This window comes from Aegilops tauschii, chromosome 7, assembly GCF_002575655.3.
Source record: "Aegilops tauschii subsp. strangulata cultivar AL8/78 chromosome 7, Aet v6.0, whole genome shotgun sequence".
NCBI lineage: Eukaryota > Viridiplantae > Streptophyta > Magnoliopsida > Poales > Poaceae > Aegilops > Aegilops tauschii.
In genome coordinates this window covers 390084067-390110985 of record NC_053041.3, presented here as the reverse complement: position 1 = coordinate 390110985, position 26919 = coordinate 390084067, and positions in this window count along the sequence as shown.

Below are 26919 nucleotides of genomic sequence, written 5' to 3'. Positions count from 1 at the left end.
TTGCATGGGACCTAAGCATGCACCCAAGGACACATATTTGATTTTTCAACCAATTTATATGCACTGGAGCATGTGCATGTATTTCAAATTTGAATTATGCACATAAATGCATTGAAAAATCAGTTAATGCATAAAAATGTCCAAACGAACCCCGAAAAATCACAAAAATTCACACAACACTGCTGTTGTTCTATGTTGACACGAGAATTTTTTTTGAAAGCAATAAGAGGCAATGGATATTGTTTCTTCCCCAAAGGTGGGACGTTCCCTACCGAAAACCATCATGCTTGTTGTGAGAAGCTTCGGTTTGTGAGAAGCATATACCCAAACCTGCCCCAAATGGGACAAAATTTGTACCACGGCATGTTGATGCCGCTCCATGATAGCATGCCAAGTTTCATAAATTTCAGACGAGTTTTGGATTTACTAGAATTTAAAAACCTGACATCTCAATGTTTTGCCGGCAATCAACGGTGCCCTGGTGTTTTAAATTCATTCCCATTTCTTGCATGGGACCTAAGAATGCACTCAAGGACACATATTCGATTTTTCAACCAATTTATATGCACTGGAGCATGTGCATGTAGTTCAAATTTGAATTATGCACATAAATGCATTGAAAAATCAGTTAATGCATAAAAATGTCCAAACGAACCCCAAAAAATCACAAAAATTCACACAACACTCCTGTTGTTCTATGTTGACACGGGAAAAAAATTTGAAAGCAATAAAAGGCAATGGATATTGTTTCTTCCCCAAATGTGGGACGTTCCCTACCGAAAACCATCATGTTTGTTGTGAGAAGCTCCGGTTTGTGAGAAGCATATACCCAAACCTGCCCCAAATGGGACAAAATTTGTACCACGGCATGTTGATGCCGCTCCATGATAGCATGCCAAGTTTCATGAATTTCAGACGTGTTTTGGATTTACTAGAATTTAAAACCAGGCATCTCAATGTTTTGCCGGCAATCAACGGTGCCCCGGTGTTTGAAATTCATTCCCATTTTTTGCATGGGACCTAAGCATGCACCCAAGGACACATATTTGATTTTTCAACCAATTTATATGCACTGGAGCATGTGCATGTAGTTCAAATTTGAATTATGCACATAAATGCATTGAAAAATCAGTTAATGCATAAAAATGTCCAAACGAACCCCGAAAAATCACAAAAATTCACACAACACTGCTGTTGTTCTATGTTGACACGAGAATTTTTTTGAAAGCAATAAGAGGCAATGGATATTGTTTCTTCCCCAAAGGTGGGACGTTCCCTACCGAAAACCATCATGCTTGTTGTGAGAAGCTTCGGTTTGTGAGAAGCATATACCCAAACCTGCCCCAAATGGGACAAAATTTGTACCACGGCATGTTGATGCCGCTCCATGATAGCATGCCAAGTTTCATGAATTTCAGACGAGTTTTGGATTTACTAGAATTTAAAAACCTGACATCTCAATGTTTTGCCGGCAATCAACGGTGCCCTGGTGTTTTAAATTCATTCCCATTTCTTGCATGGGACCTAAGAATGCACTCAAGGACACATATTCGATTTTTCAACCAATTTATATGCACTGGAGCATGTGCATGTAGTTCAAATTTGAATTATGCACATAAATGCATTGAAAAATCAGTTAATGCATAAAAATGTCCAAACGAACCCCAAAAAATCACAAAAATTCACACAACACTCCTGTTGTTCTATGTTGACACGGGAAAAAAATTTGAAAGCAATAAAAGGCAATGGATATTGTTTCTTCCCCAAATGTGGGACGTTCCCTACCGAAAACCATCATGTTTGTTGTGAGAAGCTCCGGTTTGTGAGAAGCGTATACCGAAACCTGCCCCAAATGGGTCAAAATTTGTACCACGGCATGTTGATGCCGCTCCATGATAGCATGCCAAGTTTCATGAATTTCAGACGAGTTTTGGATTTACTAGAGTTTAAAACCAGGCATCTCAATGTTTTGCCGGCAATCAACGGTGCCCCGGTGTTTGAAATTCATTCCCATTTCTTGCATGGGACCTAAGAATGCACCCAAGGACACATATTTGATTTTTCAACCAATTTATATGCACTGGAGCATGTGCATGTAGTTCAAATTTGAATTATGCACATAAATGCATTGAAAACTTAGTTGATGCATGAAAATGTCCAAACGAACCCCGAAAAATCACAAAAATTCACACAACACTCCTGTTGTTCTATGTTGACACGAGAAAAAAAATTGAAAGCAATAAGAGGCAATGGATAGCGTTTCGTCCCCAAAGATGGGACGTTCCCTACCGAAAACCATCATGCTTGTTGTGAGAAGCTCCGGTTTGTGAGAAGCATATACCCAAACCTGCCCCAAACGGGACAAAATTTGTACCACGGCATGTTGATGCCGCTCCATGATAGCATGCCAAGTTTCATGAATTTCAGACGAGTTTCGGATTTACTAGAATTTAAAAACCAGGCATCTCAATGTTTTGCCGGCAATCAATGGTGCCCCGGTGTTTGAAATTCATTCCCATTTCTTGCATGGGACCTAAGCATGCACCCAAGGACAAAGATTTGATTTTTAAACCAATTTATATGCACTGGAGCATGTGCATGTAGTTCAAATTTGAATTATGCACATAAAATGCATTGAAAACTCAGTTAATGCATAAAATGTCCAAACGAACCCCAAAATTGCAGAAAAATCACACAACACTCCTGTTGTTCTATGTTGACACGAGAAAAAAATTTGAAAGCAATAAGAGGGAATGGATATCGTTTCGTCCCCAATGGTGGGACGTTCCCTACCGAAAACCATCATGCTTGTTGTGAGAAGCTCTGGTTTGTGAGAAGCATATACCCAAACCTGCCCCAAATGGGACAAGATTTGTACCACGGCATGTTGATGCCGCTCCATGATAGCACGCCAAGTTCCATGAATTTCGGACGAGTTTTGCATCTACTACAATTTAAAAACCACGCATCTCAATGTTTTCTCGGCAATCAACAGTGCCCCGGTGTTTGAAATTCATTCCCATTTCTTGCATGGGACCTAAGCATGCACCCAAGGACACATATTTGATTTTTCATCCAATTTATATGCACCGGAGCATGTGCATGTAGTTCAAATTTGAATTGTTCACCTGAAATGGCTAGAAAACCAATTTAATGTATACAATGTTCAAACGAACCATGTATAATTCCAATTCTTTTAGGACACAAATATAGTTGCATGTTCACTCCAGATAAAAGGTCTAGCAATTCAAACACCGTCCATTCCCGCTGTGACCCCATTCTGTAATTCAAATCAAGATGAAAAATCAAGTAGATCGCACACAGTTTATTATCAGCAACCGTGTGAGATGGAGTACAAAATATCTTGGAGCACCGTCAGTGTATAGTATGCCTATGGCTTACGGGAGAAGGTGCGTCGGCTACTGTCCACAGCCGGCGTCTCAAGCACACTAGCTCGCTCCCCAAATATTATTTCACTGTTCAATCATCGCCGGTGAAAGATGGGCACGTGGACCCGCGTCGTGAGGGCAACTTCGGTGGCCCACTCTGGCGAGAGCGCGGCCGCAGCCACCATGCGTGTGCTAACAAGGTGCATGAGCGCGGCCGCAATTTGCGGCCAGGCGGCAAAGGCAGCCCAAACGGCCGCTGTTGCTTGTCAGGTGGTGGCAGCAACATCTGCCTCGGGGATAGCAACTGGCGAGAGCGGCACAACAGCTGTCCGTTCCGCAGCGACGGCCTTAGCCTTGATGGAGGCCGCCAACGACCATGTCGAGGCCACCCACGCCCATCTCCTGGCGGTCACTGCACAAATCGAGCGAAGCTTCTCCGACAACGGTCGGCAACCCGCGGCTGAAGAGCTGGCAATCACCGAGAGCGTTCGAGCAGCCATGCGTTCCTCCACCGCATACCTTGCGACGATGGAGCCTGTCCAGGCCTAGATCGCGTCCGCCCACGCCCAGCTCATGGCGGCCTTTTCCAAAGAGATGGCGGACGCGGATGGCGGGATGCTTACCGAGTATGGTGCGATGGATGCCATAGAGCCCCTTCCCCAGGAGACCGTCGGGCGCGAGCTGGACATGGATGCGGCAGCGGAGATCGACGAGCACCAGCCGTAGTAGTACTCTTTGTTTTGTTTAATTAAGAGTGCCGGTCTTTAATTTTTTAGAGTAATGTTTAGGTCAGCTAGCTCTGTTTAATTGCTGAACTTGCTCGATTAAGAAGTGTGGGTGTGCTGTAGTCTCCTTTGTGTACCCAAATTATGCAATGACGTGGATGACCACTGTAACCATGGAAATTCGAACCAAAACTTTTGACATTCAAACTCATCACACACGGGTTAAGCTATCTGAATCGTTTGTGATGTCCACATATCGTACACAGTTCTGAATAAGGGACCGTGTCTGATGACACTTTGCGCGCCAGTTTTTTGGCTGAAGCTATTCCAAATTTTTGGCTTCCGCAGAAATATCTACCTCCCCGCCCCCTCCCCCTTACCAAAAGCCACATTTCCCCTCTTTCCGCCTTCCTTTCCAAGTTGAAACCTTCACTCCTTGCTTGCAGCGCCGCCGCCTCCTCGCCGGTGACCCTCCTTCACGCTGCTCAGCCTCCTCTATCCAGGCAGGTAATCCACACCCGACCCCCATCCCCCTCCTCCTTCCACATCCCACATGCCCCGACCGCCGACGCGAGCACGGCACCTTCCACCCAAATCACCGACCCCTCCACCAAGTAAGAGCCGGCCTAAGCCATGGTGCACGCAGTATAGCCAGGACCTCAAGGAGCATTTGGTAGCGGAGAAGCAAATCGCGGCCGCACGCGCGGATGAGGTCGTGATGGCTGCCATTCGTGCCGACACCCAGATCTTGAAGGAACACCTTGCCAATTGCTAGCTACGCCGGTTAAGCATGCTCGGTTTACCCGTTGCGTGTGCTTCTCCTGCCTTTCCTTCACAAATTCTAGTGAATTGTGCTATCTAATTTCACCATGCAATCTATTGCTCTAGTGTATATGTTCTATATGTCGTGTAGTGTGGTGCTCACTTATTAACTATTTTGTTAATTAGTTGTCGTCTTCAGTTAACTGTTTGGTTCAATTCTGCAAATGTGATGTTCAATTCTTCAGGCTGCAATTTTGTATTGTCTTCCATGTGAGAAATAAATCAAATTTATCTTTACAAAATTGTGGGTGCATTCTGTTATTGTACACCATGTGAGGAATAAATTGAATTTGGCGGTAGTAAATACATGAGAAACAAATACAATTGCTACAATTGGCTGTAGTTAACTGTTTGGTTAACTCTTTGATCTTCTATTAGGAGTATGTTATATTGTGCAATGTGGTGCTCAGTTAATGTTTGGTTAATTTGTTGTGGTGTTTAGTTAACTGCTTGGTTCAATTCTGCAATGCGATGTCCAATTGTCGTGTGTAGAATTATGTATTGTTGTGCATGTGAGGAATAAATCGAATTTGGCTGCACTTAATACATGAGAAACATATACAAGTGCTATATTTCCTAGTTCTTAATCATGCTTGGTTTGGGTAAATGGGTTTTCTGTGTGGCTTCAATTAATCTGATGAATCTACAATGTGCTTATTTTTCATCAACATATTTTACTGATAGCATGCGAACCCTTACTTAACCTGATGACTAACTACCTTATATGTGTTGCAGGGAAACAATGGGAAGCACTGAGGTTTACAATCGAGGTTAGCACGTGCATGGTCCATTGTCTAATACCACATTATTGTGCAATTGTAGGAACCATTCTAATATTTTGGTTTTTAACAATTTGGTCTTGCACATGTAGGTCCTGCTGTCAGAGGTTTTGACCCACTGTTCGACCCTTTTGCATATGGGGAAATGAGTTGTCCATGAATATCAATCAAATCAAGAAACTCAGAAAGATTGTTAGGATAAAGAAATTAGCGAAAAAAACAATAAGATCTTTGTCTGCACAATGAAGAAGACATCAGTTCACTAAAAGATGGTACTAACTATTATACCTTGCCTTTTTTTATTCCTTTGCCCCGTTTCCAGTATAGAGAAGATATTTATGCACATCCTTGTTTTCAGGCCTTTCCAAAGCAGTCCACTGATGATTACCTCTCAAACCACCTATATGGTCAGCAGGCGAGGAAGGTTTTCATACAACACCCACGGTTCAATATTGAAGTGTTCCTGAAGAGGACGAAGGACGGACGGTCAATCATCCACATGCACTGGCCTAAAGTTGGAAAGACCTTGAACATGAATGAAGGCTCAATATTCGCCTTCCGCTTCAGCAGTTTTCTAGATGAGATGCATCTGTCTATATACCGTCTATAATGCTAATTTCGAAAGATTCTACATGTTGCATGTGGAACTTGCTGCTGGTGCAGTTGTGTAATGGGGTAGCTGAGTGTTGAAGCTATATCATGTTGTACTCTGATGTATTTCAATTATGAAATTCTGCTTCCTTAATATGGAAATGAGATATATTGTGTGCTTAATATGAAATGTCAATTAGATTAATAAATGGATTATGAATAATTGGATAATTAGCCTGCTGATGGCGAATTAGCCTACTAATTGTGTTTTGCTATTGCAAACGGTTGTTGAAAAAATACCGTGGGCGATGACCTCAGGCAACGCACACAGTTTCTAGGAATAAACCATGTTGGATCAATGAACAATCACACACGACTTTCTCTTGAAAACTGTTTGCATTAGGCCACCTTGCGCAAACATTTACCACATAAAAACTGTGTGTGATGGACAGCCTTTGCCACACAGTTTCTTCTACAGACCGTGTGCGAAACATTCAATAACACAAATGATTTAATGGGAAAAATTGTGTGTGATGTACCTGTGAACGGAAACGTTTTCCTTGGAGCGACTGTGTGGGATGTGCATACGAACGGAAACGTTTAGCGGGGACTGACTGTGTGGGATGTACTTGCGACCGGAAACAATTTCGCCGTAATTGTATTTTTAGCTCTACTGTACGTATTTCTGTATTTGAGTGCTCGTCGGTCGCACACGACCTCATTTTGCCGAACGTGTGTGCCAGGAGGGCATATCGCCGACGGTTTCTGGGTCGTCTGGGAAGGACCCCCCTATCGCCCACACTCATTTGGCGACGGTTCCAAATGCCGTCGCGGAAAGGGGTAAAAAACCGTTTGTTTAGGACCGACGCGCACCAGTGTTCCTAGATAGATCTTGCGTTAGCGTAGGAATCTTTTTGAAATTGCATGCTACGTCCCCAACAGATGCATCCGAGCCAGGTCTATGCGTAGATGATATGCACGAGTAGAACACAAAGAGTTGTGGGCGGTGATCATCATACTGCTTACCACCAATGTCTTATTTTGATTCGTCGGTATTGTTGGATGAAGCAGCCTGGACCAACCTTACATGACCACGTTCATGAGATCGGTTCCACCGACACACATGCAACTAGTTTTGCATAAAGGTGGCTGGCGGCTGTCTGTTTCTCCAACTTTAGTTGAATCGAATTTGACTACAGCCGGTCCTTGTTGAAGGTTAAAACAGCAAACTTGATAAATCACCGTTGTGGTTTTGATGCGTAGGTAAGAACGGTTCTTGCTAGAAGCCCGTAGCAGCCACGTAAAACTTGCAACAACAAAGTAGAGGACGTCTAACTTGTTTTTGCAGGGCATGTTGTGATGTGATATGGTCAAGACATGATGTGATATACGTTATTGTATGAGATGATAATGTTTTGTAAAAGTTATCGGCAACTGGCAGGAGCCTTATGATTGTCACTTTATTGTATGAAATGCAAATGCCATGTAATTGCTTTACTTTATCACTATGCGTTAGCGATAGTTATAGAAGCAATAGTTGGCGAGACGACCACAATGCTATGATGGAGATCAAGGTGTCAAGCCGGTGACGATGGAGATCATGACGGTGCTTTGGAGATGGAGATCAAAGGCACATGATGATGATGGCCATATCATGTCACATATTTTGATTGCATGTGATGTTTATCTTTTATGCATCTTATTTTGCTTAGTACGGCAGTAGCATTATAAGATGATCCCTCACTAAAATTTCTAGGTATAAGTGTTCTCCCTGAGTATGCACCGTTGCGACCGTTCGTCGTGCTAAGACATCACGTCATGATCATGTGTGATAAGCTCTACGTTCACATAGAACGGGTGCAAGACAGTTTTGCACATGCAGAATACTCGGGTTAAACTTGACGAGCCTAGCATGTACAGACATGGCCTCGGAACACTGGAGACCGAAAGGTCGAACGTGAATCATATAGTAGATATGATCAACATAGAGATGTTCAATATTGAAAACTACTCCATCTCACGTGATGATCGGACATGGTTTAGTTGATATGGATCACGTGATCATTTAGATGACTCGAGGGATGTCTATCTAAGTGGGAGTTCTTAAGTAATATGATTAATTGAACTTAATTTATCATGAACTTAGTCCTGATAGTTTTTGCATATCTATGTTGTAGATCAATGGCCCGTGCTACCGTTCCCTTGAATTATAACGCGTTCCTAGAGAAAGCTAAGTTGAAAGATGATGGTAGCAACTACACGGACTGGGTCCGTAACTTGAGGATTATCCTCATTGCTGCACACAAGAATTATGTCCTTGATATACCGCTAGGTGACAAGCCCCCTCCCACTAATGTAGATGCTTTGAACGTCTGGCAGACACAGTCTGATGACTACTCTATAGTTCAGTGTGCCATGCTCTATGGCTTAGAATCGGGACTTCAAAGACGTTTTGAACGTCATGGACCATATGAGATGTTCCAGGAGTTGAAGTTAATATTTCAAGCAAATGCCCGAGTTGGGAGATATGAAGTCTCCAATAAGTTCTATAACTGCAAGATGGAGGAGAACAGTTCTGTCAGTGAACACATACTCAAAATGCCTGGGTATCATAACCACTTGACTCAGCTGGGAGTTAATATTTCAGATGATAGTGTTATTGACAGAGTTCTTAAATCACTGCCACGAAGCTACAAAGGCTTCGTGATGAACTATAATATGCAAGGGATGGATAAGAAAATTCCCGAGCTCTTCACTATGCTCAAAGCTGCGGAGGTAGAAATCAAGAAAGAGCATCAAGTGTTGATGGTTAACAAGACCACTAGTTTCAAGAAAAAGGGCAAGGGAAAGAAGGGGAACTTCAAGAAGAATGGCAAGCAAGGTGTCACTCCCAAGAAGAAGCCCAAGTCTGAACCCAAGCCTGAAACTGAGTGCTTCTACTGCAAAGGGATTGGTCACTAGAAGCGGAACTGCCCCAAGTATTTGGCGGATAAGAAGGATGGCAAAGTGAACAAAGGTATATTTGATATACATGTTATTGATGTGTACCTTACTAATGCTCGTAGTAGCGCCTGGGTGTTTGATACTGGTTCTGTTGCTCATATTTGCAACTCGAAACAGGGGCTACGGGTTAAACGAAGATTGGCTAAGGACAAGGTGACGATGCGCGTTGGGAATGGTTCCAAGGTCGATGTGATCGCCGTCGGCATGCTACCTCTACATCCACCTTCAGGATTAGTTTTAGACCTGAATAATAGTTATTTGATGCCAGCGTTGAGCATGAACATTATATCTAGATCTTGTTTGATGCGAGACGGTTATTCATTTAAATCAGAGAATAATGGTTGTTCTATTTATATGAGTAATATCTTTTATGGTCATGAACCCTTGAAGAGTGGTCTATTTTTGTTGAATCTCGATCATGGTGATACACATATTCATAATATTGATGCCAAAAGATGCAAAGTTGATAATGATAGCGCAACATATTTGTGGCACTACCATTTAGGTCATATTGGTGTAAAGCGTATGAAGAAACTCCATGCGGATGGACTTTTGGAATCACTTGATTATGAATCATTTGATGCTTGCGAACCATGCCTCATGGGAAAGATGACTAAAACGCCATTCTCCGGAACAATGGAGTGAGCCACTGACTTATTGGAAATAATACATACCGATGTATGCGGTCCGATGAGTGTTGAGGCTCGCGGCGGGTATCGTTATTTTCTGACTTTCACAGATTTGAGCAGATATGGGTATATGTACTTAATGAAACACAAGTCTGAAACATTTGAAAGGTTCAAAAAAATTCAAAGTGAAGTGGAGAATCATCATAACAAGAAAATAAAGTTTCTACGATCTGATAGCGGAGGCAAATATTTGAGTTACGAGTTTGGCCTTCATTTAAAACAATGTGGAATAGTTTCACAACTCACGCCACCTGGAACGCTACAGCGTAATGGTGTGTCCGAACGTTGTAACCGTACTATATTAGATATGGTGTGATCTATGATGTCTCTTACCGATTTACCGCTATCATTTTGGGGTTATGCATTAGAGACAGCTGCATTCACTTTAAATAGGGCACCATCTAAATGCGTTGAGACGACACCGTATGAACTGTGGTTTGGCAAGAAACCTAAGCTATCATTTCTTAAAAGTTTGGGGTTGCGATGCTTATGTGAAAAAGCTTCAGCCTGATAAGCTCGAACCCAAATAGGAGAAATGCGTCTTCATAGGATACCCAAAAGAAACTGTTGGGTACACCTTCTATCACAGATCCGAAGGCAAGATCTTTGTTGCTAAGAATGGATCCTTTCTAGAGAAGGAGTTTCTCTCGAAAGAAGTGAGTGGGAGGAAAGTAGAAGTTGATGAGGTAATTGTACCTTCTCTCGAATTGGAAATTAGATCATCACAGAAAACTGTTCCTGTGATGCCTACACCAACTAGAGAGGAAGCTGATGATAATGATCATGAAACTTCAGATCAAGTTACTACCAAACCTCGTAGGTCAACCAGAATAAGTTCCGCGCCAGAGTGGTACAGTAATCCTATTCTGGAAGTCATGTTACTAGACTATGACGAACCTACGAACTATGAGGAAGCGATGATGAGCCCAGATTCCGCAAAATGGCTTGAGGCCATGAAATCTGAGATGGGATCCATGTATGAGAAAAAAGTATGGACTTTGGTTGACTTGCCCGATGATCGGCAAGCCATAGAGAATAAATGGATCTTCAAGAAGAAGACTGACGCTGATGGTAATGTTACTGTCTACAAAGCTAGACTTGTCATGAAAGGTTTTCGACAAGTTCAAGGAGTTGACTACGATGAGACTTTCTCACCCGTAGTGATGCTTAAGTCTGTCCGAATCATGTTAGCAATTGCCACATTTTATGATTATGAAATCTGGCAAATGGATGTCAAAACTGCATTCCTTAATGGATTTCTCAAAGAAGAGTTGTATATGATGCAACCAGAAGGTTTTGTCGATCCTAAAGGTGCTAACAAAGTGTGCAAGCTCCAACGATCCATTTATGGACTCATGCAAGCATCTCGGAGTTGGAATATACGCTTTGATGATGTGATCAAAGCATATGGTTTTATGCAGACTTTTGGAGAAGCCTGTATGTACAAGAAAGTGAATGGGAGCTTTGTAGTAGTTCTAATATTATATGTGGATGATATATTGTTGATTGGAAATCATATAAAATTTCTGGATAGCATAAAAGGATACTTGAATAAAAGTTTTTCAATGTAAGACCTCAGGGAAGCTGCTTATATATTAGGCATCAAGATCTATAGAGATAGATCAAGACGCTTAATTGGACTTTCACAAAGCACATACCTTGATAAAGTTTTGAATAAGTTCAAAATGGATCAGTCAAATAAAGGGTTCTTGCCTGTGTTACAAGGTGTGAAATTGAGTCAGACTCAATGCCCAACCACTACAGAAGATAGAGAGGAAATGAAAGTCAATCCCTATGCCTCAGCCATAGGTTCTATCATGGGTTCTATGCTGTGTACCAGACCTGATGTGTGCCTTGCTATATGTCTAGCAGGGAGGTACCAAAGTAATCCAGGAGTGGATCACTGGACAGCGGTCAAGAACATCCTGAAGTACCTAAAAAGGACTAAGGATATGTTTCTCGTTTATGGAGGTGACAGAGAGCTCGTTGTAAATGGTTACATCGATGCTAGTTTTGACACTGATCCGTATGACTCTAAGTCACAAACCGGATACATATTTATATTGAATGGTGGAGCTGTCAGTTGGTGAAGTTTCAAGCAAAGCGTCATGGCGGGATCTACGTGTGAAGCGGAGTACATAGCTGCTTTGGAAGCAGCGAATGAAGGAGTCTCGATGAAGGAGTTTATATCTGATCTAGGTGTAATAGCTAGTGCATCGGGTCCAATGAAAATCTTTTGTGACAATACTGGAGCAATTGCGTTGGCGAAGGAATCCAGATTTCACAAGAGAACCAAACACATCAAGAGACGCTTCAACTCCATCCGTGATCAAGTCAAGGAGGGAGACATAGAGATTTGCAAAATGCATACAAATCTGAATGTGGCAGACCCGTTAACTAAGCCTCTTCCAGGAGCAAAACATGATCAGCACCAAGACTCCATGGGTGTTAGAATCATTACAATGTAATCTAGATTACTGACTCTAGTGTAAGTGGGAGACTGAAGGAAATATGCCCTAGAGGCAATAATAAAGTTGTTATTTATATTTTCTTATAGCATGATGAATGTTTATTATTCATGCTAGAATTGTATTAACCGGAAACTTGATACATGTGTGGATACATAGACAAAACACAGTGTCCCTAGTAAGCCTCTACTAGACTAGCTTGTTAATCAAAGATTGTTAAGTTTCCTAGCCATAGACATGTGTTGTCATTTGATGAACGGGATCACATCATTAGGAGAATGATGTGATGGACAAGACCCATCCGTTAGCTTAGCATGTTGATCGTTAAGTTTTATTGCGATTGCTTTCTTCATGTCAAATACATATTCCTTCGACTATGAGATTATGCAACTCCCGATTGCCAGAGGAATACCTTGTGTGCTATCAAACGTCACAACATAACTGGGTGATTATAAATATGCTCTACAGGTATCTCCGAAGGTGTTTTATGGGTTGGTGTCGGTGGAAACGACACCTATGGGGTCACTGGGATCCCTTCTACGGTTAGCGGGCGCGGGGTTGTGCAAAGAGTAGGTCTAGGAGCCAGCACAAGGATCGTTTACCCAAGTTCGGGACGCGAGGATGCGTAAAACCCTAGTCCTGCTTTGGTGTCTGTATTTGAGTGTTCTTGAGTTCTTGAACTAGCTACGGTGCATGCCTAGTCCAAAAGATCCGAATCCCCCTCCTGGTCGCCTCGGGCCTCCTTTTATAGGCAAAATGGGTTGCCACAGTGGCACATAGGAGGTGGAAAGGTGTACAGTACAAAAGCTTATCGCCTGTCATTACGGGACAAGGCGCATTAAATGCACTCCTTAGGTGTCACATTGCTTTATTGGGGATGGCAACGAGGCCCGTCCCGTCCGTCGCCACTCCGTCTTGCTCCGACGCGCGTCCAGGGCAACGAGGCATGCAGCGTCATGTAGGCTGGCAGGCTGCTGAGATGGCGTGGTGGTAGGGTCTTCACGAAGATTTGCATGCCACCACGTAGGTGTTTTCTTAGCTGGCCTGGAAGCTGCATGTCGCCACGCAGGTGCCTGCCCAGCTGGTCGGGCTGGTAGCTGCATGGGAACGACAGTGGAGTCTTGGCAGATGCGGGCCTGGCTGCGGCCCTGTAGGTGTCTTCGGCAAGGGCCTTGCCGGGGCCCCGGAAAGGGTCTTGCCGTGGCATCGTGGTCGTTCCCGGCAAGGGTCTTGCCGGGGGTCTTGTGGATTTCCTCGTCTAGGATCCCGCCGAGGATCGTCGTCTTCTGGTCCTCATCTGATCTTGTGTGTTTATGATCTTGACAAAGATCTGCATACCACCACAGAGGTGCCTCCCAAGCCTTGGCTCCAATGTGGTTGTCTGCGGCGTTGGAAACCTCAGGCTCAAGGGTGGCTCGCTCTACTGGTGTTGGGAAAGTTGCCCCGGCAAGGCTCTTGCCGGGGCCGCGGAGGCCGCCCTAGCAAGGGTCTTGCCAGGGGAGTCCGCCTCGCCCTCTTGCTCTTTGTGTCTCTGGTCTTGGCGTTGTTTTGCCCGTCTCATGCTTCTGTCTCCTCCCTTTGCCCTGCTAAGTGCGGCCGCAGGCGCGGCTCCGACTTCCCGTGCACAAGTAGAGGGGTACAAAAAGGGCCCCTACTTTTGTACACCGACAGTTGGCATAGATCGAGACTAGGATTTGTCACTCCGAGTACCGAAGAGGTATCTCTGGGCCCTCTTGGTAATGCACATCATGATAATCCTTGCAAGCAATGTGACTAATGAGTTAGTTGCGGGATTATGCATTACGGAACGAGTAAAGAGACCCCCCGGTAACGAGATTTAACTATCTACGAAGATACCGACGATCGAATCTCGGGCAAGTAACATACCGATGACAAAGGGAATAACGTATGTTGTCATTACAGTTTGACCCATAAAGATCTTCGTAGAATATGTAGGAACCAATATGAGCATCCAGGTTCCACTATTAGTTATTGACCGGAGAGGTGTCTCGGTCATGTCTACATAGTTCTCGAACCCGTATAGTCCGCACGCTTAACGTTTGATGACGATTTTGTATAATATGAGTTATGTGATTTGGTGACCGAATGTTGTTTGGAGTCCCGGATGAGATCACGGACATGACGAGGAGTCTCGAAATGGTCGAGAGGTAAATATTCATATATAGGATGATAGTATTTGGACACCGGAAGTGTTCCGGGGGTACCGGGTACGTATCGGGTCACCGGAAGGGGTTCCGGGCAACCCCCGACAAGCTATATGGGCTTAATGGGCCTAGGGAGGGGCAGACCAGCCCACAGGGGGCTGGTGCGCCCCTCCACCAGGCCGGCCATCAATAGGGAAGGCAAGGGATGAGGGATAGCCCCTCTTTCCTTCCCCTTCTCAAGGGAGAAAGGAAAGGGGGGCGCCACCTCCTCCTTCCTTCTCCTAGTGCCAAAACAAGGAAGGGGGAGCAAATTGGGGTGGGAGCCCAAGTAGGACTCGGCCTACTTGGGCGCCCCCTGGCTGCCTCTCCCCCCTCCAACCTATATATATGTGGGGAGGGGGGCGCCTAGAGGACACATAAACATCTGTTAGCCGTGTGCGGCGCCCCTCCCTCCATAGTTTACGCCTCCCGTCATATTGTCGTAGTGGTTAGGCGAACCCCTGCGCGGATCACTTCACCATCACCATCAACACGCCGTCGTGCTGACGAAACTCTCCCTCGGCACTTTGCTGGATCAAGAGTTGGAGGGACGTCATCGAGCTGAACGTGTGCAGAACTCGGACGTGTCGTACGTTCGGTGCTTGATCGGTCGAAACAAGAAGAAGTTCGACTAAATCAACCGCGTTGTCAAACGCTTCCGCTTTCGTTCTACGAGGGCACATGGACACACTCTTCCCCTCTCGTTGCTATGCATCTCCTAGATAGATCTTGCATGAGCGTAGGAATTTTTTTGAAATTGCATGCTATGTTCCCTAACATCCACAAGTGCCCGCTCCTCAGCAGTTCGACATGGGTCCCCATGGTTTCTTCGACTACTGACTGATTACCAAGTTAGGCCAAAAGCCTAAGCTTGGGGGAGTACGTATTCGCACCGACATTACATTCATGTTCACACATTTCTTTCCAGTTGTCGGTGTCCACACTTTTTCATTGTATTATCCATGTTAAATTTATATTCTCGCTTTCTTCTTGTGTGTTTGAAAAACCTTGAGAAAATACAAAAATATTTCCTGCTTGTTTTTGATTTTTCTTTCTAGAGTAGTTAGTTGTAGCACTAAAAAGAAAACCAAAAAAGATTTCCTTGTTCTTCTTTTGCTTGTTGGGAGCTTTCCCATGTAAATAGTTTTTCTCATTTTTACTTTTCCCTTTTATTTGCTTGTTTAAGAAAATCAAAAACTCCCAAAAATATTTCAGTGTGTTTGTCTGAATTTCTTTTCTTTTTATTGAGTCATACCGAGGAGAAGACCACGATGAAAATGTTGAGTGTCTCTCATATGGATAATTGTTGATCTAACAAAGAGCCCATTTTACCTTGTCTTCTCCTGCTGAATAAAATGTTTGCAGATTCCAGCTTAGTCCAAGGCACTCTTGCACTATTATTATTTTCACATCGTTCGGTCGTGCAAGTGAAAGGCAATAATGACGATATTTGATGAACTGGTTGTGGCAGAGAGAAAGGGGTATGAACTCGACTTATTCTGTTTTTGTAAATATGTTTAACCAAGTATCCATGATTCAACTCGTTATGATTAAACATGTTTACAATGACAATTAGAGATTACAGTTTCTCATGCCATGCATAAGTAGCTAGGAGTGGATAATGATTTATCCCGGATGACAACATTGCGTTAAAATGATTGTGATGTAGTATGATGATATGGTATCCTCCTCTGAATGTTCAAGTGGCTTGACTTGGCACATTTTCATGCATGTAGTTGAATCAAAACCAACCTAGCCTCTATGATATTTATGTTCATGGTGTTCATATCCTACTCATGCTAGTGTCCAATGTTACTTATGCATAATGCATGTTCATGACCGTTGTTGCTCTCTAGTTGGCTGCTTCTCAACCTATTTGCTAGCCTTCGCTTGTACTAAGTGGGAATTCTGCTTGTACATCAAAAACCTTAAACCCAAGTTATTCCAGATGAGTCCACCATACCTACCTATATGCGGTATTACCCTGCCGTCCTAAGTCAATTTGCATGTGCCATCTCTAAAAACTTCAAAAAAACATCTCTTTTGGGTGCCTGGATCGTTCATGGAACAACAGGAGGTAGTCGGTATCTTCCATGCTAAGAAGGTTATTCTCAGGATGAGTGTTTATTCACTCACCATCGCACGAGAAAAGGGCGGTAATAGGGATGCCCAGTCCCAAACTGGAAAAAGAAAAGCTTACAAATAATCAAACGAAAACTCCTACGGAGTCATAACCTTTACTTTATCGCTTGGGAACCGCCACTAGCGTGTTTAGCATGGAGGATATTGATAACTGATGGTCGCGAAGTAAATAAGGGTGCATGTCTCAAAATATCATTTACCTCTGTTTTAAAAACTTGAGCTCTGGCACCGCTGCAAATCACGGCTTCCCTCTGTGAAGGGACTATCTATTTACTTTTATGTTGCGTCATCACCTTCTAAAATAAGCGCCAGAACCTAAGAGCACTGCTGTCATGCTGATGCATTGTGTGTAGCTAATGTTGGGGTGCATCATGATTGGATCTTTTCTACCATGAATTACAATGTTTAGTCGTTGCTTGAACTTTGGAGGTGCTCTGCATTTATGTTTTGCGGTCTTAGAAAGGGCTAGCGAGATACCATTATTGTCATATTATATCATGGTTGTTTTGACAACGTGTTGCTGTTTGAGATATCTTATTATTGCTCGCTAGCTGATTATGTCATTGATATGAGTTAATATAGTTTTTAAGAGTTATTGTTGGCATGGTTATTTATATTATTGGCTGAAAACCTGGGTGCTTTTAAGCTTATTTATGCAAACAAGAGCAAAAGAGTTCGTAAAAGTTTTTCTTTTTCACTTTCAGTTTATCAACTGAATTGCTTGAGGACAAGCAAAGGTTTAAACTTGGGGGAGTTAATACGTCTCCAACGTATCTACTTTTCCTAACAATTTTCCTCTTGTTTTGGACTCTAGTTTGCATGATTTGAATGAAACTAACCCCGGACTGACGCTGTTTTCAGCAGAACTACCATGGTGTTCTTTTTTGTGCAGAAATAAAAGTTCTCGGAATGGAACGAAACTTTGCAAGGATTTTTATATCAATAAAGAGAATTTCCGGAACCAAGAACCACCGGAGGGGGGCACCTGGGTGGGCACAACCCACCAAGGCGCGCCCAGGTGGGTTGTCCCCACCTGGTGGCCCCGCAGACCCTGAAACCGACGCTATAAAATCCTATTTTTCTAGAAAAAATCAGGGAGAAAGAATTATCGCGTTCCACGAGATGGAGCAGCCGTCACCTCCGATTCTTCATTGGGAGGCCAGATTTGGAGTCCGTTTGGGGCTCCAGAGAGGGAGATCTTTGATCTTCGTCATCACCAACCCTTCTCCATTGCCAATTCCATGATGGTCCCCACTAGGAGTGAGTAATTCCTCCATAGGCTCGTTGGTCGGTGAGGAGTTGGATGAGATTCATCATGTAATCTAGTTAGTTTTGTTAGGGTCTGATCCCTAGTATCCACTATGTTCTGAGATTGACGTTGCTATGACTTTGCCAAGCTTAATGCTTGTCACTTTGGGCCCGGGTACCATGATTTCAGATCTGAACCGTTTATGTTATCACCATTATATCCATGTTCTAGATCCGATCTTGCAAGTCATAGTCACCTACTACGTGTTATGATCTGGCAACCCTGGAGTGACAATAGTCGGGACCACCCCCGGTGATGACCATAGTTTCCGGAGTTCATATATTCACCGTGTGTTAATGCTTTGTTCCGGTTCTCTATTAAAAGGAGGCCTTAATATCCCTTGTTTCCAATTGGACCCCGCTGCTACGGGAGGGTAGGACAAAAGATGTCATGCAAGTTCTTTCCATAAGCACGTATGACTATTTACTGAATACATGCCTACATTATATTTATGAACTGGAGCTAGTGTCGTATCGCCCTAGGTTATGACTGTCACAGGATGAATATCATCCAACAAATCATCGATCCAATGCCTACGAATTTCTCTTATATTGTTCTTGCTAAGTTACTACTGCTATCGTTACTGCTGCACTTGTTACAAAATTACTGCTATCACTGTTACCGTTACTACTGGTGTCTCCACTTTATCAAAACTATCATACTACTTTGCTACTGATCACTTTGCTGCAGATAATTAATCTCCAGGTGTGGTTGAATTGACAACTGAGCTACTAATTCTTGCAAATATTCTTTGGCTCCCCTTGTGTTGAATCTATAAATTTGGGTTGAATACTCTACCCTCGAAAATTGTTGCGATCCCTTATACTTGTGGGTTATCAGTGGTAGGCCCCATTATGTAGCACCTTGGTGACGATGAAGGGTCCTTCCCACGTGGGGGCAAGCTTGTGCGTTCGCTGTTGATCCACTCGGAGCACGAGATATCACTCTTGGAGTGCATGACCTTTAACGTGTCTTGCGTGGAAATGCCGAAGATCTTGTTGGTAAACTATCTACCGAATCATGGCCATCTCTCGCTCCTCTCAAGGGGGTCCATAGCATCTTGCCGTGCTTGCTCCGCTTTGGCTTCTGTATAGAGCTCCACTCGCGGCGAGTTATTGAAAAGATCGCTCGGCAACACAGCTTTGGCTCCGTACACCATGAAGAAAGGGGTGCGGTCCGTAGACCGATTAGGAGTCGTCCTTAATCCCCATAGGACAGATGGCAGTTCGGTCACCCAAGCTCCAGCTGCATGTTCAAGATCACGCATGAGCCGTGGCTTCAACCCTTGAAGGATAAGGCCATTCGCTCTCTCAGCTTGGCCATTCAACTGCGGGTGCGCAACAGATGCGTAATCCACCCGAGTGCCTTGGGTGGCGCATAACCTTCTAAACTCTTCCGAATCAAAATTTGAGCCATTGTTTGTGATAATGCTATGAGGGACCCCATATATGAAGATCAATTCTCTCGTGAACTTAATGGCCTTGTGCGAATCTAACTTCTTGATGGGGTTTGCTTCAATCAATTTGGAGAACTTTGTCGACTGCTATGAGCAGATGAGTGAAACCACTCGTGCTTGTCCTGAGCGTCCCAACCATATCCAATCCCCAAATAGCGAACGACCAGACGATTGGAATGGTCTTTAAAGTAGACGCAGGTTTGTGGGACAGGTTTGCATAGAACTGGCATCCTTCGCAACGCTGGACAATCTCTTTAGCAGCTTCATTGGCACACCGCCAGTAAAAATCAGGTCGGTATGCTTTGGCTACGATTGTCCGTGAGGACGTGCGATGACCACATGTCCCCGAGTGAATCTCCTCTAAGATCAGTCGACCTTCCTCTGGGGAAATGCATCGTTGAGCAACGCCGGTGACACTCTCTCTGTATAACTGCCAATTCATCACAATGAAAGCTTTGGACCTACGGACGATCTAGCGTGCCTCAACTTCATCCTCTGAGAGTTCTAGCCAGAGCAGATATGTAATGTACGGTGATACATCCATTTTGCATGATGCTTTCATATCGATATTTATTGCATTATGGGGTGTAATTACACGTTATGTCACAAGGTTTACATGAAGAGGGAGAATGCCGACAGCTGGAATTCTGGGCTGGAAAAGGAGCAAATATTAGATACCTATTCTCCACAACTCCAAAAGTCATGAAACTCAACGGAATTTATTTTTGGAATTAATAAAAAATACTGAGCGAAGAAAGTACCAGATGGGGCCACCCACCATCCATGAGGGTGGGGGGCGCGCCCTACCCCCCTGGGCGCGCCCCCTGCCTCCTGGACCCCCTGGCAGGCCTCCGGTGCCCATCTTCTGCTATAGGAAGTCTTTTACCCTGGAAAAAATCATAAGAAATCTTTCGGGAAGAAACTCCGCCGCCACGAGGCGGAACCAATCTAGGGCTCTGGTGGAGCTGTTCTACCGGGGAAACATCCCTCCGGGAGGGGGGAATCATCGCTATCGTCATCACCAACGATCCTCTCATCGGGAGGGGGTCAATCTCCATCAACATCTTCACCAGCACCATCTCCTCTAAAACCCTAGTTCATCTCTTGTATCCAATCTTTGTCTCAAAACCTCAGATTGGTACATGTGGGTTGCTAGTAGTGTTGATTACTCCTTGTAGTTGATGCTAGTTGGTTTATTTGGTGGGAGATCATATGTTCAGATCCTTTATGCATATTAATACCTCTCTGATTATGAACATGAATATGATTTGTGAGTAGTTACGTTTGTTCCTGAGGACATGGGAGAAGTCTTGCTATAAGTAGTCATGTGAATTTGATATTCGTTCGATATTTTGATGAGATGTATGTTGTCTCTCCTCTAGTGGTGTTATGTGAACGTCGACTACATGACACTTCACCATTGTTTGGGCCTAGAGGAAGGCATTGGGAAGTAATAAGTAGATGATGGGTTGCTAGAGTGACAGAAGCTTAAACCCTAGTTTATGAGTTGCTTCGTAAGGGGCTGATTTGGATCCATATGTTTCATGCTATGGTTAGGTTTACCTTAATAGTTCTCTTGTAGTTGCGGATGCTTGCAATAGGGGTTAATCATAAGTGGGATGCTTTTCCAAGAAAGGGCAGCACCCAAGCACCGGTCCACCCACATACCAAATTATCAAAGTAACGAACGCGAATCATATGAGCATGATGAAAACTAGCATGACGATAATTCCCATGTGTCCTCGGGAACGTTTTCCTTCATATAAGAGTTTCTCCAGGCTTGTCCTTTGCTACAAAAAGGATCGGGCCATCTTGTTGCACCTTATTTACTTTCATTACTTGTTGCCCGTTACAAATTACCTTATCACAAAACTATCTGTTACTGATAATTTCAGTGCTTGCAGAGAATACTTTACTGAAAACCGCTTGTCATTTCCTTCTGCTCCTCGTTGGGTTCGACACTCTTACTTATCGAAAGGACTACTATAGATCCCCTATACTTGTGGGTCATCATACGGCACTGTCCAGTCGGGTGTAACCAACAGAATTTCCATAACTAAGTCAATGACTGCAGGAACCTCAATTTCAGTCGGGTTGGATGGGCTTATCACTTGCGGGGGCTCTTCGGTGCAGGGATCTTCTTGTACTGATGGAGAATGGAGGTGATCGAGGAACACATTGCTGGGGACAGGCTTCCGAGTGGATCCGATCTTTGCCTGGTCGTCAGCTGCTTGGTTCTTGATTCGGGGAATATGGTGATGTTCCAAACCCTCAAATTTCTTCTCTAGCTTTTCTCACTGTGTTGCAATGTCGTAGCGGGGTTTCTGACGTCCCACTTTTTCATTACTTGATTGACCACCAAATCCGAGTCACCGTATACCATCAGGCGGCGGACGTCGAGTGAGATGGCCATACGCAACTCGTAAAGGAGTGCTTCATATTTAGCCTCGTTGTTGGAAGAATCAAAGTGAATCTGCAGGGCGTAACTAAGCTGATCGCCATTTGGAGATACTAAGACCACTCCGACTCTAAAACCATTCAACATTTTGGAGCCGTCAAAGAACATGGTCCAGTGCTCGGGGTGGATCTGAGTCGGTTGTTGCTGTTCTATCCACTTGGCCATGAAATCTGCGAGTGCCTGAGACTTGATCGCCTTCTTTGCTTCAAATTTAATGTCAAAAGGAAGGAGCTCGATGGCCCACTTGGCCACTCGGCCGGTTGCATCCCGATTGTTCATGATATCAGATAGCGGGGCATCACCGATGACTGAGCCCGAGTGTTCTTGAAAATAGTGTGCTACTTTCCTCGTTGTTAAGTAAATGTCGTAGACAAGCTTCTGATAATGAGTATACCTCTGCTTAGATGGAGTTAGGACTTCCGAGATGTAATACACTAGTCATTCAACCTTGTAGGCCTTTCCTTCTTCTTCCCGTTCCACTATGAGGACTTTGCTAACCACTTGACCAGAGTCTGCAATGTACAAAAGCAGAGGCTCTTTGCTACTCGGGGCAGCAAGCACCAGCTGGCTGGATAGTAGGGCTTTGAGCTCAACAAACGCTGCTTCTGCTTCAGGGGTCCACTCGAACGCATCGGATTTCTTCATCAGTCGGTACAAAGGCAGTGCCTTTTCTCTAAGACGAGAAATGAACCGAGTTAATGCTGCGAGACAGCCTGTGAGCTACTGGACATCTATCGGCGTCCTGGGAACGGGGGTACCTAGACTTGCATGCATGCGTCCCACAGCGTGGCTCCATCGACGGCCTGGTACGGCCCACCTTCAGCATCAATAACTCAAGACCCTCGCAAAGGGCCAAGCCTCGCGAGGTGGATGACACCAAGACCTTCAGAAGGAGTGGCCTCCTCAGGCTGGCTCCTGAGGAGCGGAGATTTCTATGCAAGCCTCACCTTGCGAGGTTTGGATGATGTGAGCCATGATAACCAAGGCCAGGCGGGCGCCAGCGGGCGCAGGACAGCAATTTCCTCTTTGGTTCTAAGGAGGCAAGCGCAGGCACGAAGTCCCGAGGAATCAGCCAAAGGTTTCCATTCCCATGCAACAAGACCAAGACCACTAGGACGGCAGGACGGAGGTCATCACCGAGCCCACCACGGCGTCACGACCAGAGGCTTTGCAGGCGAAGACTACTTTTGTCAGGGTAAGATGTACTAGTTGTCTCGTTTCGAATTTGGCCGTTGTGGGATCCCTTCTCGCCTTCATTTGGGAAGACGACCAAGGCCACTATAGATAAGGGCTAGCCACCACCATAGAAGGGAGAGATGTACCAGAAACAGATCATTCAGATCATCCTCTCCCCCATCAGCTCAAGAACACACCTCCTGAGGCTGTTCTTCCATTGTACTAGTTCATCCTCAGCCCAGCTCGAAGCCAATCCACCACAAAGCAGAAGTAGGGTTTTACACCGCAAGGTGGCCCGAACCTGGGTAAACTATCGTGTCCCATTTCCTTCATGTTCATCGATCTAGACCGTGAGATTGGCGAGTAGGCAGACCAGGGAGGTTGAGTTCTTTGCACGCACCCCAGAGTTCGAATATATCAAGGGTCTGCGAAGACCAAAATCCGACATTTGGCGTGCCAGGTAGGGGTGCGTCGGAGCCTCTCTTCCTCAAGTCGATTCGCCACCATTTCGCCGTCCCCATGGCTGATGCTCGTCGAGTTCGTGCTGAGAGCCAGGCCGCCCTCGTGGCCCGAGTTGCCCAGACGGCGCTCGCATGCGATGGTCCTCCCCACTGTTCCCCGTCACCAGTGGTGAACGCCGCCACGGCCCCGCAGGCCATGAGCAGCAGGATTCGTCGCTACATCCCTCTGTGCGGCGAGATGGGCACACCGCCACCCCGTCGCTGACTCCGGATACTTCGTCTTCCCATGGTTGCCACGGGCCGGCAAACGCGCAGGCTGCTTTGCTCATGGCACGCGAGCTCCTGCGCTATCGCCCCATTGACGACCTCTATGAGGACTGGCTGGACCACATCGCCGAGCTCGTCAGTGCCGCCGGGGAGGCCCCTGCACCGTCCCGCTTGCTGCCTCCCCCATAGCCTCTCGTGGGCGACGTGGCCCACGACACGCCTCCTCCGCCTCCCAGACAAGACCGGGCTGGCTGTTAGCTTTAGTCGTTCGGCACTCTTCCTTCATTCTCATTCAACAAGGACAAGTGCTATTCAAAATCATTGGTTGAGCCTCGCGTATATTATATGATGTCGTCCTGGACTTGAACTAGCGGTTAAGGTCGATCAAGTTCAAACAATTCGGCATGAGGCTCCACGGCGCGACCCACCGCGCAGGGCGCCGGCGCGTGACGAGGAAAGCTGCCAGGTGGTGTAGCGACCGCTAGGAGATACGCGTGCGCTCCCAGCACCGCCACGTCAAGACCGCGCGCCGCCTGCGATGGTGGCGCGCGAGCGCCAAGATCGGGCTCCACCTCTACGCCGGGCTCCCGTGACCATAGCGGGGTGCCGCGCATTCACTCCGAAGCTGTGCAGCGTCGTCTGGCCAGGGAAGTTCAAGCCCGACCTGCCTCCACACTACGACACCCCCGAGCTTGTGGAGTTCCTGCAGCTCTACGAGCTGAGCATTAAGGCGGCCAACAGCGACAAGAAGGTTATGGTGAACTGGTTTCCCATGGCCCTCAAAGACGGCGCGCGCTCGTGGCTCCTGAACCTCCCCGTGGGATCAATCTCCTCCTGGGATGAGATGCGAGAGCGTTTCTTCGCCAACTTCCAGGGCACTCGCGACTGCCCACCAACCGCGGGTGACCTGCAGCGCATCGAGCAGTAGCCAGGAGAGACCCTGCAGAAGTACATTTGGCGCTTCAATAGTGTTCGCCTGAAGATCCCCAAGGTGTCGGATGAAGCCATCATCTCAGCGTTCACTGATGGCATCCGCGACGTCAAGATGAAGGAGGAGCTCGCCATACACGAGGACCTGTGCACGGCTCTGGAGATGTTCAACATGGCAACCAAGTGTCCTGGAGCTACCGGAGGCTACCCAGAAGACAAGAAGGCCAAGGCTAAGGACGTGAAGAGCAAGGGGCCAGTTGTGCTTGCGGCCGAACCTGAGATGAAGTGCGGTTGCGACCACCCAGAGTCATCCAAGGGCAGCCGCCCGTTCTGCGTCTTCCACAATGTGCACATCCACAACACCAATGACTGCCAAGAGCTCATGGCCATCCGCAACAGGCGCCTTGGTGGTTGCCTCGAGCGCAACGACCGAGGCTACGGCCGCGGAGGAGGCCGAGGCGGAGGACGCTGGGACGGCCGCGACCCCCGCCAGGAATGGCGCGATCAACCTCGTGAGGACCGCTGGCAGGGCCAGCCTCGCGAGGGTCCCTGGAGGGACCAGCCTCGCGAGGACCGTCCTCAGGGCAATGCCGGCCTTCCACCGCTACCGCTACCACCAAGAAGGAATGATGACCGCCACCAGGATGAGGGGGCTGGGTGCTTCCAAGAGCCTCGTGCCATCGCTTGCACCCTACACTACAAAAAAATACACTTCCGTGATGATACGTGTTTGTCACAGTAGGTCACGTTTTCTGTCATGCATGTACATGCATGATGATTTTAAGACAGAATCAAGATAATCATACCTGTGCTGTCGTAGAAGTGTTCCATGACATTACCAAAATTATCATCACGGAAGTGTCCACTTCCATGACGATAAATCACACGTCATAGAAGTTCTTTCGTCAAGGGTGACCGACACGTGGCATCCATCGTAACGGTTCGCCGTTAAGCTATCGGGTCCGGTTTTGGATCCGATAACCCGTTAACATCCCGAACCAATGAGGATTTTCCACGTGTAAAATTGTCATTGGCCGGAGGAAACACATGTTGGCTCACTGTTGGGACATATGTCATCCATTCATTGGATAGGAGGCGCCTATGATAGGTTGACACGTGGCACGTCCCAACAGAGGCCCATTCCGGTGAAAAGGCCAGCCCGTTTTACTTGGTCAAAAGGTAACGGGCCGGCCCACAGAAAGCCTGTTAACGGCCTGTTCGTATATAGCCTATTTACGGCCCGCTAACTCGCGGCCCATTACGGCCTATCGGAATTAAGCCCAGTAGCTTCATGTGGGCCGTCCAATATAATTCCAGCCTGTTGTAACTTCCGGCCCATGTATGGCCCATGATGTCATTCGGCCCATACGAGGCCATATTTAACTCTTGGCCCATTAACGACCCGTGGTGAATCTGGCCCGCAATGAACAATGTATCACTATATACCCATTAATGGCGCATTATTCCATTGGGCCGTTTCCAACTCGTGTTATCTTTCGGCCTTCTTAGGGCCCATTTATTCTTGGGCTTATTTCCAGCATTCGGTTACTTATGGCTTGTTACTGTCCTTTTCTGATTGTGGGCCAAATTCAGCCCGTAGTTACAATCGGCCCGTTTGCGGCCCGTTAATCCGTTGGGCCGTTTTCATAGCGTCGTCAAATACGGCCAATTAATGACGGCCTGTTATGGTCGGCCCATGAATGGATGATTCCAAATCTAGCCCGTTTACAGCCCATAATGCGGCTGTTATTGGCCCATGCTTGGCCGATCGATCATGCGGCCCGTAGAAGGCCCATTGATGCTATGACCCGTAGAAGGCCCATTGTTTCTATGGCCCTTAGAAGGCCCATTGTTTCTATGGCCCGTAGGAGGCCCATGGTAACTACAGTAAATATGTAGCCCATGGTTATTGTGGCCTAGTTTCAAAAAATAGGTTATTGCGGCCACTAGAAAACCGCAGAAAAGGAACTACACTAACTACAAACAAACAAATAAACAAGACAACAAGGAAATAAATAAGCAAGCAACTTACCCTAGGCTATCACGACTA